The sequence below is a fragment of the Pelecanus crispus genome, chromosome 5, assembly GCF_030463565.1.
Source record: "Pelecanus crispus isolate bPelCri1 chromosome 5, bPelCri1.pri, whole genome shotgun sequence".
Lineage (NCBI taxonomy): Eukaryota > Metazoa > Chordata > Aves > Pelecaniformes > Pelecanidae > Pelecanus > Pelecanus crispus.
The window spans coordinates 15519240-15531901 of NC_134647.1; positions in this window are offsets into that span (position 1 = coordinate 15519240).

The following is a 12662-nucleotide window of genomic DNA, read 5'->3' on the forward strand; positions in this document are numbered from 1 at the left end:
TTATGCATTCCAACTCTCCATTATAACTTTTTGAGTTTTCTATGGAAATCTTTTGGCTTAGGAACAGGATGTCAATTTAAGATCCCTAAAACTGAAGGAAATCTCCTGACAATAATTACTAAGAAAGTCCATAGTGTGCAAGTTCACGCTCTTTATCTGTAATGGCAAAGTAAAAGGTAATGAAGTTCTGATTTGGCTCATCTAATCACTGCATTCTGAACTAACAGATTCTCCTGGGATTGAAAAACTGGGCCAGAAGTACCATGAGAACAGATTGTCTCTTGGTATTTCTGCATGGAACAAGGGCATGTTAATAATAGCAAAAATGAAAAATAATTAAAAATAGAAGGCCTGATTCTCCCTGCATCAGAATTTTGTTCGCTGTGTTGCTGGAATGGGGAAGACTTTTGTTTATAGTAGAACCAGGTCCAAATTATCCATAGTTTTTTCTTTTCAAAATCATTTAAAGACATTTCTAACTTTTAACAAAGATTCACCCCACTTTTATTTCTTCTGAACTGATTCCCATTTCCTAGTGGATTATAACTAAAAAAAATTCTGTATTGGCTAGGTAAAGAGTTGTCTGAGGCTGTGCTAGTAGCTAGGGGTGCATGAATTAAATGACCCAGTTGTTCTCTTCTGTCTTCATTCTGTGATTGTTCTGAGCCTGTGCAATGTTTCTATGACCTTCACTAGAGGATTAATGGGAGTTATTTCCTCTATTGGTGCAAAGCAATTATGCATGCCATCTTGCTTTGAGATGGTTTAAATGAAAGTTGCCACTAGAAATGTTAACCTTCACCTGTCATAATGCTATTATGTTATCTTGGGCTAATGGTGAAAAGAAGTCATGATTTCATTTTATTTAAATTTCAGCTGGGTATTTGACCATAAAATTATTTATAAAAGGAAACACAATAAAGACGGTAGATCAAGAGTTCAGCAGTGAAAAAGAAAAGTGTTGTGCTATTGTCTGGAATGTAATTATAGAATAGGCTTCAGTGTAAACCAGAATGGATGAGGCTTAGGTACTCAAAAGATTCTATAAAAATGAAGGGGCCAACTGCATTACTGTCCTTTGAAAATCCCAATATTTGACTATTTTATTCTCATGACATTAGTAAATGCTCATGACAATGGCTGACACAAGATCACAGTTAAATTTTTCAATCAAAACATCCATCTTCAAACAAAAAGTAGAGGCTAGCCTAAAATTGAAGATGACCAATTTTTATTTTTATTTTGTTTTCTTGTATTCTCTATAAGCACAGTTTGGTGAAAATGAAGGCTCAATAGTATGGATTCTTCAAGAGTAACGTTAAATGTAGAATAGTAATGCTACATCTGGTCATTTCAATGTATGTGTGATTGTGTGAGAGAAGTGTGAGAAATTATGTAATTCATTCATTCAAAGAGTGTGGACTGAAGTGAAAACAGGTTTTCATTTGAATATATATATGTCAGATAGGTTGGCTGGGATTAAAAACATTAGTTTTTTTAATTGTAGCTGTTTGAAGATGTATGAATAATAAGATACTGTTTTGGGCAGAGTGTAAGATAAACAGGCTTCAGAGTCCAGCACTGTGTGGCTAGTGATCACATCCCTGCTTTAAATCACTAAAGCACTCTTTGTTCTAGGATAGGCTTCTTCTCCTCTCAGGATGTGAGAAATTGTTCCTAAAAGTACAAAAACCCCACAGCATTATATGAAGCTGATATGAAGCAATTAATTTTTGGTGAATCAACATTTTTCAACAGAAAAAGGTTTCTTCCAGAAATTTCTGTCCAGCTCTAATAAAAAAAGATGAATCACTGGCTCAACATTGCATTCTGCAAACTCTAAGCTCATGCAAATTACCCTTTCTCAGCGGAACTACTTGAACAAAATTTGCTCTTTTTCATGAGGTAGAATCAAACCCTTAATGAGAGAAGTTAGCATATAGGAATATATAGATAAAAGTACCACTGTCCACCTGATTTCTGGTATATTCCCACTGACTTTAATTTCCCTCTTCTCAGGTGTTCTGGTTTTTTTGTTTGTTTGTTTGTTTTTTGGGTTTTTTTTTTTTTGGGGGGGGGGGAGTTGGTGGGCAGAGGTGTCTGTCATTTTTCTTAATTTGTTATATTAAGGCTGGGAGTACATGGTGGTCAATGTATAGAAACGTTCTGGCCAGAGGAGGACTGCACCCTGATAAACTTGTTCTATTATTACTGACCCCAGGCAATATGCTAATCTACTGCATCCTGCTGTGAAACCTGCATAAACATACACCTACAGTCAAGAAAAGCATAAGGGGATAAATGTTCTAGTGATAGAAATGGACATTACTTTAAGGATTTGCACTGATAATGAACACTCAATTTAAATTTTTTCAGTCTGTTTAGATTGTACCATCAATGAAGTTATGTTTTTTTGCCTCTCCTTTACTATCAGGATAGGGACAATGTGATCCTAGTAAATATATCAGTGAGACTTCCCATAGGATAACTATTAATAACTATACAATACATGGGTCAAATACAAGGTACAGTCTGACTAGGAAACACGGAGACAGTTAAATTGCATCTTGGCATCTATGTGGAATATCTTGTACCTCTATAATTATATTATCAAGGTGAAAGATGAGCAAGTATGAAACAGTCATTGAAATTAATAGCATGAAGTGTAGTATTTACAAAGGAATATATTATATTTGTTTCAGCTGATGTTGAAAAGGGCATGTGGAATTACTATTTTGTATCCTTTAATATCTTCCAGTTGTAAAGGATCTTTTGTTTAATGTCATCTCAGCAGGAGTTTAGCAAACATGTAACTAGCTTTTTTAATGAGGTCATTTTAGGAAGATAGTTCTCATATTCTCACTTCCATTCCACATTTCCTTTCCTGATACTTCTTTCCATGTTTTCATAAGCTTTTAGAGAGTACAATTCTGTAAGCCTTCTCACCTTTTCACATCTAATCTTTACATGGTTTGAAGTTGCAGCATCAGAATATAAGCACTCAAAAATCAAATTCATGGTATCATTTATGTGGAGAGTAGACTCTTCCACTGATTTTTTCTGCAGTTGTATTGCAGATTTGATGATGATGTAATACAGCTATTTGCCAAGTCTATAATAAGAGTAATGGAGACATTTATCAGTTACATCAGTTGTATAAAAATTTCAGTAACAAGTGTGAAAGAGGTTGGATTTGGCTTTTGTTCATGCTTCTAAACTGAGCAAGAAGCTGTGCAAATGAAATGCAACTTGCTGGCCTCAAAGACTTTATTACTTAAAATGGCAACACAGATAAAGGGAATAATATTCAAGTTTTTATGCAGAAGATAAACTTGCAGACAGATCAAATGAATGGCCTGGGGTCAAGCAGAGAGATTGCTGGGAACCCAGGACTTGACCTGCAAACCAGTGTCTTCAGCCACCACTGTATTGCAAAACTAACTGGCCTCTTAACCTGTCATTCAGACCCGTAACCTAAGTTTCCAATGTGTATTGTCTCTGTGAAGAGACTGAAACCAAATAAAATGTGTCAGCTTCTTGTGTCTTCTGAAACAGTGTGAAAACTCTACGGATTCATTCGCCTTTTGCATTAAAAAGAGCCACGAACCCTGTACAGCTCACAAAGTCCAATCTTATATGGATGATACTAAGATGAAGGGACATGTGAAAGATTTTTTGAATGCACATGACTGGATTTGAATTCTGCAGATTTACTCAGAGAAGTTAGCATTTGACTCCATTAAGTATAATAGCTGAACTGGGATGGAGGGAATGAAGAATAGGCACTGAAACTGGATGTATCTGCTCTGATTTAGAAGCATGATGTATGTTTCTACTCAAATAAAGATCTTTAACCCAACAAGCAACTCCAGTTTACACGAGCAGAATATATGCACAAATAAGGACTTCCAAACTGATATACGTATCGAAGGGTATAGTGCTGACTATTTCTATGGTATTAGATAAGAATTAAAGACTCATTAAGAAATCATGTGATGGATGAAAAAAGAAAATTAAAAGATGAATAACTTCATGGGAAGCAATTTCTTAAAGCCTTCTTCCAGGTTCATCATGTTTAGAATTATGAGGCAGGTAATTATCAGTTCTTTTCCATTTCTCACACTGTGTGGAGACCAGATCAATACAACTCTTCTTACCGTCACCCTTGTACTTGTCTGTTCTACACTGGAGAAAAATAACCTAGGTCCCTTGTTTCAAGAGGGAAGGATGGGTGCAAAATGAGCAGTCACTTGCCTTGTACTCTGCCAGTGTTTCTCCTATGGACTGCCTGCTTGACAAGATGACAGACAACTGCATGTTCTGGGCTTTTTTAGGGGAAAGAAAAAAAGCCCTCCAGCCTGTGATGCATGATTAGCTAATATTTACAAAATGCTTTAAGACTTTTTCCTGAAAGACATTCCGGAGGGGTCCTTCAGTGCTACCACATTACAAATAACAAAGGACAATGCTCATTGTTAGTTAAGCTACTACCTGCTGATCTATCAACTTCCCACTCGTTGTTACTCTGCATTGTAATGGCTATCTTAAGTGCTTAAATGCTGTCTTAAAGCACACACATGGCACATTCCTGGGAGAGTGATTGAAAGAATCAGCAGTGTATGCAAGAGTGGATCACTTTTGTTTCAGTCTAAAGCCTGCCTTATCTCAGTAAAGTTTCCACTATAGACTCATGCTACATACAGAGAGATGGTCTCCTGCTATTTGCACTAGCTTCCCTGCTGCTGTCCTGCTCCTCAAGCACTGAAACAAGCAACTAGAATTGATATTATGAAGGAGGAGCAGTATAAGGTGACACCAGTTTATTTACATTTTCTGGCTTTCAATGAGATTGAAAATGGGTTGAAGAACCTGCACTCAACCCAAATACAGATTCAGCTGGAGCAGGAAGCATCCAGGTTACGTCACAGAAGGACCCTTTTGACAAGAAGGAAGTAGAAGTGGGGGAATAGATTGTTTGAGGAAGGTGCAGAGTCCTCAGCTCTGGGCTTTTTTTTGAGGAGGTAAATGAACTTCTGTCAGGAATAATTTAGGTGCAGTTTCTCTGGCTTCAAGAGCAGATACAGAGAATGTGACTTCTGGAGATATCTTCCAAATCAATTTGTCCATTATGCTACTTACTGTTCAGTCCAGGCTTAAACATGAAGCTCTCCCAGGCTGAGATGCCTCAGGAGGGTTGGAATTCAGATCAGATATTCAGTGTCTGGTTCAGCCTGTCTTGTGGGATTCATGCTTTAATGGGTGAGCTTTAAGGAGTCCTAGCAGGCATTTCATCAATACTACCCAGCTCCAGAACTAGGATAGGGGTCATAGGATGTAAAAGACCAGTGTTTCTGACAGAGCAGTCTGGTTAAGAAGAAAAGCAATTAAAAATCTTTATGAAACAGAGAACCTGGGAAAAAAATACATAAAGCATTTCATTTTTATTTTAAGCTTTAAACATTTAAAACACAATTAAAGGAAATTTTGGACAATCATTTCAGATTTTAATAAAAGGGAAATGTTTAATGCTGAACAACACATATTGGATCACCATAACCACTAGTTAATTATCAAGGCCATAAGTGATGCAGAACAGTTAATTTTCCACTTTGGAGTGTATCCTACAAATTCTCAGTCTTACCTATTTACCTCACTTAAGTTTGGTGTGTCACTGCAGAAAAATAAGTAACTTGCTTACACACAAAGATGTTGAGATCCTTCAAATACCAAGAGATATACAGAGAGATTGTTAAAGTAACAACAACCAGATGATAATGGCCATTAATTAAGTAGTCAGGTTACAGTAACAATGCTGATTTCTTCCTTTCTCTTCCATTCTTAACTGGATGCTTCATACTATGAGATTGTATTTACTGCCTCCTCACACAACTTTTCTTGTAATACATCGTCAAACACTTTTTTTTTTTTAAAACTTATAATGGAAAGTCATCAGAAACTTTTGTTCCATTGCCAATTTTACAAAAAACCCCCCATATTTAGTTCAGAAATTGAGTAAATGTAGAAGACTACATTAAAAAAGTTTTTTTGTATCATATTTCTTAGATATTCTTGCTTCTTTTCAATTGCTGGATCATGTTTATAGTAGAACAAAATTAAGCTTGAAGGGGTTCACAGAGTTAATTTCCCTCAAATAACCCCTCAACGTAAAGGTTATATTGATTCAGGCACATTGTATCAGCACATTGTCTTTCTTCCCCCAAGATGTTAACATAACCTTTTTAATGAATTCCCAATTAATTTTACCAAAAATATTTGAATAAATAAAAGATGAATAGAGAGATGAGGTAGAACTCTGCCCTCTGATGTAGAAAGCAAGCAGAAATTAAGGTTTTCTTTTTTTCATTTTTAGTTAATTAACTTTGTCTTTTGGGAATAAGGATGAGTCTTAAATTGAAAAGATGCAGGAAAGAACAAGAATGTATATAAATCAAGAATCTCAAAGGAATAAATGGGAAATGTAAAGAAAAGCACCCTTTTTTTTTTTTTTTAAGATCCCTATTATATTATGCTTCATTATAGCGAATTTATACTTAAGGCTGACATCAGTTTTAGAAGGGCTACAAACTTTCATGCTTAAAGGACAAGTGTAAAGGTTAAGGCAAAATATTTTCATAGAACAACCATCCCATGTCAGCTTACTGTAGGGTGACATTCATCTGCTTTTGAAGAGTTCATTAGTGATCATTATCTTCATAATGAACTAACTGGACTACAGGTCTGAGCCAGAAGAGACATTCCTGACTTCCTATTTGTTAGACGCATTATCCAAGGGAAAAACAGAGAAGCGTACTCTTGACTGATGAAGAATGTTTTAGTGATTTATTCAGGTTAACATGAAGTAAAAAAATGGCAGTTGTTCTACTCCTGCAATACACTTGAAAACCTTTAGCTTGATTTTTATGTGGAATGTTAATATAGAGATGATACAGGTATGAAATCTGTGAAGAAAACATACATTCAAAAGTTCTTTCAGACTTTTTTTTCTTTTTTTTTTTTTTTTACAGAATACAGTTGAGAAAAAAGTGCAGGGTGAGGCCATAAAAATTTCATCTGATACTATTTGTTCAGGCTTATTACAAGCATGACTTGTTGCACACAGAAACCACCGCTTCTGGGTGATTTCTGGTCAGCTCAGAGCATGGATAAGGCAACAAGTTTCCCTGCAACTCTTTATTTAGATGTTCCCTCAAGGCTAGCTCTGTGTTCAATTACTCCCACTAATGAAGTAAAGGGAAAATGGCCAAACGGTAGTATCTCTGAAAGGCTAGAAGTTATCTCTTTGTAAAATAACAGAATGGAAGAGAAATAGTACCAATATCCTCAAAGTGGTGTACTAGGCAAATCAAGGTTGGCTGGACAGGGATATGTACAAAAACATCCTTAAGTCTAGCTTATACAACGAGTGCTGATCTAACACTCCTCTACTATATTCCCAGAGCTCCTCCTCTGTGCACCTCCTCTTTTATATCATTTCCCAAGTATCTATACTCTCTGAGCCTCTGACAACTGGGGCTTCCAGCCAAGGTGGGTCATCATGTTACTTACACAAAACACCTCTATAACTCTCACTTCATCACTCCATCTGGAGCCTTTTCACACCTAGCAAATTCTCTTACATTTTTATTGCATAGTACATTACCACTCCTTGGTTCTGCAGGCTTGCAGAGATGATAAAAGGTGACAATAGCAGGACATGAAAATAGAATCTACTGCAAACATATCCATGGATCTCATAGCCAGATGGATTTTTTCAACCCTCCATTCAGAGGTTTTAAATTAAATTTATATTTCAATTTTTATAGAACATGAGGATGGTGAGGTGCTGCAGAGAGCACCTTAATAAAGTTGCATAGTGATATTAATTGTCATTCTATACCAGCTTAATATTAACTAATGATAATGACTCATTTTGCCTCATTATTTTTCTAGTATGCTGCATTAAGGGCTTTATATTGTCAAGGGTTTTATCTTCCTTCTTTGCCTATATTTCTAATCCACTGAGGTCTTTTTCTCTTCCCTCTCCCCCCTTATTCTAAGCTAGCACAGTTTTCATTATCCTTGTTCTCCTAGGAACAAGCTATTTGTGATTTGGCCCAGCATTTTTGTGTTCAATCATCTTTCTTTTCTTTGTTGTCAACCCTTTAAAGATGCTCCTCTTGCTTTCCTGTAATTTATAGCTTCTCAAAAAGTCTAATCAATTTACACCTTCCCCACAGGTTCGGATCTGACTTGCAGTGTTAGCTGTTTGGAATTCACAGTAATAGGTGTTGCATTTTTGATAACACATTTACTAGTGTGTTAGCCAGGATGATTTATAAAGGGTGCATTGGAGCATTTGATTTTTTGCCATCCTTAACACAGATGAATTAAGTGAAATATTTCTCAATGAAAAGCTGCCACGCAAAACTTGACTCTCAACCGCAGCATAAGCTCACTCAAATGGGATCTTTAAGCTTAAGGCATGCCACAAAGTACAACAAATACTACAGTGGACAGATCCTTCAAAGGTAGCTTGTAGCCATGCAGTGTGAGAAGACTTTTCACACTACTGGAAACTGCTAAAACATTAAGATCTCTGCAATGAGAGCAACAGATCTGTGCTACTTTGTGTGGACATCCATTTACTCAGGTTAGTTCCTACACAGAAATTTGTGAGCAAAATGTTTTCTCATTTAGCTCTAGTGGGAGTAAAAACTCCTCCAAGTAATATCAATAAGTTATCCCTTGATTTTTCTCCATGAAGGACAGTTTGTGCATCAAACCCAGTGTCTCCTCTAAGATACAAATCAGAAAGGGTTATTCATGCAGAAACAATTTGATAAGCATGTCAGTCTCCTCTTCTAAGGGATGATTCCCCTGGTATGAGATGTTAAGGTCAGTGCTTCAGAACACACAGAACTTACCAATGCTTCAAGTTGACCCAGAGCTGCCGTTCCACTGTTCCTGCACTTCCACCTCCTCTCCCACATTGAAATCCAACATTTCATTTCCCCATGTTTATAAGAGCATTTGGCCTTTGAGCTGGTGGCAATTATCAACACTCCTTAAGGTAACAGCAAGAGAACACTGCCTTTTTTTCCTTCATGTCTAGTACCTGTTCAAGGACCCTAGGAAATGAAGACAGGAAGAAGTGAGTACAGAGGAACAATAATAGTAGTGAGGATGAATTTCCAGCAGAGGTCATAAGAACTCCCACATCTTCTGTGATATTTCATTAAAGAGACAGTATCTCTAGAAGGTCTTCCTTCTTCAGAATCAGCACTAGCTAATACTACTCCCAAAATAAGAAGTTGGAAAGGACTGAAATAAAAATCCTTACCCCTACCAACAAGCACTTATACAGAAGCTCCAAAGACTTCCCAGCCTGCATACTCTCATAAATAGTCAGAGGCATACAAGATTGCCAGGACTCTGTTTCCAGAAAAATCCCTTCACCTAGGCTACAGACTTGCACCAGAGCCCTGAATCAGATAAAAACAAAAGACTTACATATAATGCAAACAGCAATATACACTCATCCCACAAGCTTCACCACCCAATAACCTCTGCTAAACTTGGCTGGCCTATTTGTAAGTGATTTTTGCTGAACTGGTTCCTTCTGCTCCTGCCCTGAAGGCAGAAGAAACAAACACAGGTGTTTCTATTTCAACTAATGTCTGAATCAGGGAGTGTCTAGGTATTTTCCAGCTTCTACAACTGGAAACTCTGATATCTTATTCCAGGCAACAGTCTGTCCATAGTCAACTCGCATAAGATATCTGATTGCTTTTATATCTCAGTATTTGAGTATGGACAACTATCCATGAGAGTGTCTTTCAGCAATATTGCTAAGACTAACTTACACTTACCGAATAGAAATAATAACTTTCTTTTTATTATCTGACACTGTAATAATTGATTAGTTGTTAATGTGAAGGAGCATCATGCAATTGATTTTTTTTTTTATAAAAGTTTATGCCATTCTCTCTTGTTAAATGAGAATGCTTCCATTTCTTCAGTTCACCCCATCTCACAGTGCAACTTCACTGAAATGATTGCAATAGTCCATTTTTAACAAGGTTGAAGTTATCCATCCTTGAATGCAGGGACTGGCTAGCATCTGAAATTGCTTGGCCTTGAGGATCTATTTTCTGTTACCATTTATTAGAATGAGCATAACCAGTTTTACTGTAGCACCTGGAGCTGCTCAAGCACAGGAAGTCTAATGTAACCCCAAAGGAAAAGACTTATTGCACATGCACAGAATAATTATATAACAGAAAATATTTAGTACTGTCTGGGATTCTTGGATAGAAATATAGGAATCCGACTGAGAGCCCTAAGGGACATTGAGGCAGTACAGTCTCAGGCTGAAAAGACACTTCTGCTTTGTAGAGGTAATTAATATTTCAAGGGTTTTTTTTAGTTCTGTTAAGAGAAAAGCCCTCATAATTTTCAGGTATCTGTGAAAGACAATAGATTTCTGGCCATAAATAGAGTTGTCCCTATAGTCATCTGTTGAGGGGACTGCCCTAAACTCCCTCTTGGAGCAGGACTCTGAGACAACATATCTGGAAGCTTATTTTAGAATTAAAAATGATGAAAGCCCTGGGATTCCCACATTTACAAAGCAACTTGTTCCACAATTCTGGAACCTGAAGCTCTGAGGTTGCTTACACAATGTGCTGCCCAGAAATCAGGACATGGGAAATTTTACATTTACTACCTCCATACTGTCTACATAATGGAGTGCTCTCCATCACTGAGACCAGGCTCCCCAGCAGGCTAATGAAATGAGGTGGCAGGAGTTTACTTAAATGTAGGAACCGCCCCCAAGTTTTATGACACTTTTGGTAAAACTAGTAATTCTTTGTCACATATGCTTGCAGATCAGCATGTATGGTATTGAATGTAAAAACTTGGTAAACCTAGCATTCCTGATTGCCTTGCTACAAAAGTCCCTAATAAACAAAGGCCAGACAAAATACTTCTCAATAATTCAGTCATACATCTAAGAACTATTCTCACAAAATCACCTTTCCTTTCAGCTGGACCTTCCTAAAGCATGGATATAAAAGCAAAAGATGAATGCAGCCAGGAGGGAAGTGGCAATACCTGTTAATACAAGATGCAAGTAGGAACTCAACAAAGTTCCATAGTTATTCCTCAACAACGTTGAGAGTTTTCATCTGCTTTCATGAAGCTTCCCACCTGGTTGGTTACATTTATTGGCACTTCATTCCCACATAAAAACATAACTCAGTTTTAGGTAGTAGTACAGAGAACTAGTAATCACTGGTCGCTGTTCCTACCAGGGTTTACTTAGCTATATTAGAATTAATGTCTCTGTGGTAATTAGTATTAAATCATATTAATTCATATTCATATAAAATTAATTTAAAATCATGCAAATAAAGGGAATAATTCTTCTCTCTCTTCCCCCCCCGAATTCTTAATTATGTGTCATATTTTCTGATGAATGGTCACTGGAGAGGAGATAAAGCATCCATTACAGCTTTTGGAACCAAGAATAATTATTCAATGAAACCAAGTGAGTAAGAGAGAGGGAAATGGTTTAATGGTCTGCTTGTTAAGGAATGTGAAAAGTTGATGGCTTGGGAGAAATGGCCCAAATTTGATCCTCAAAATTACAGGAAAACACTGTTGCAGGTGAAATCTTTGATAAGTTATAGAGGCGAGTGGATCTCAGTCTCATTGGCTATGTGTGCGTGTGTAACTGCACAGTGAGTATTCCATACATACATTTTAAAATCAGTGCAGAAAGCAGTTTTTCAGTATGCATATATGTGCCATAACTGGCACAAGGGCAAGAGCACTACCCTTAATTTGATCTCCTCTCTCCTTATGGCATGTTGTTGGGGAGGTTTTAGAGTTTTCTCTTGTAAGCTTCAAGTTAGCTAGAGTGTTGAGAAAAGTCTTGTGGAATAGATGTCCTCTAGGCAAATCTTAACTAGGCAACTCTTACATAGTGTCATTGTTTCATAATCCTGATCTCCTAGAAGCAAGGGCTATCCTCAATGCTTGGAAAGCCCCTTGCAAGTACAGATGCTCTCCTAAAGAAACAAGAGGCCACTGGATGCAGTGAAGGCATATTCCAGCTTTTTTTTTTTTTTTTTCTTCTGATTCAGTATTTTTCTATGTTAAGAAATGGAGAGAATGGAGAAATCAGACTTTTCTGTAAACTAAAAAGAGTCAAATGGTAAAATGTCTTGTAGCACCACCCTATGTATCTTGTCAGCAACTTGACTTTACTTTAAATGATGGCTAGAATATATTGTTTGCCGTGCCCCTTGATTTGTTAAACCATAATCATGAAATTGAATTACAGGACAGGAACGATAATAATAGATGAAACTATTATGTGTCATAGAGAGGCAATTATGCTGTAGCTAATGATCTTTACTAATAGGATAAGATATACTGCCACATGTGCCTTGAAGACCATCATCAGATAAAACGGAGTCATCCATCAACTAAACCTTTAAGGTAGTATTTAATTTGAGAGGTGAAAGAAATGAAATTGGGCTTTGGAGGACACTGTGAATTCTGTCCATGTAATGAGATAGAATATTGATCTAATGAACTATCGGAAGTCTAGACTGTATCATTTACCTGGGGCCTGGAGCAACTGGATGCACACA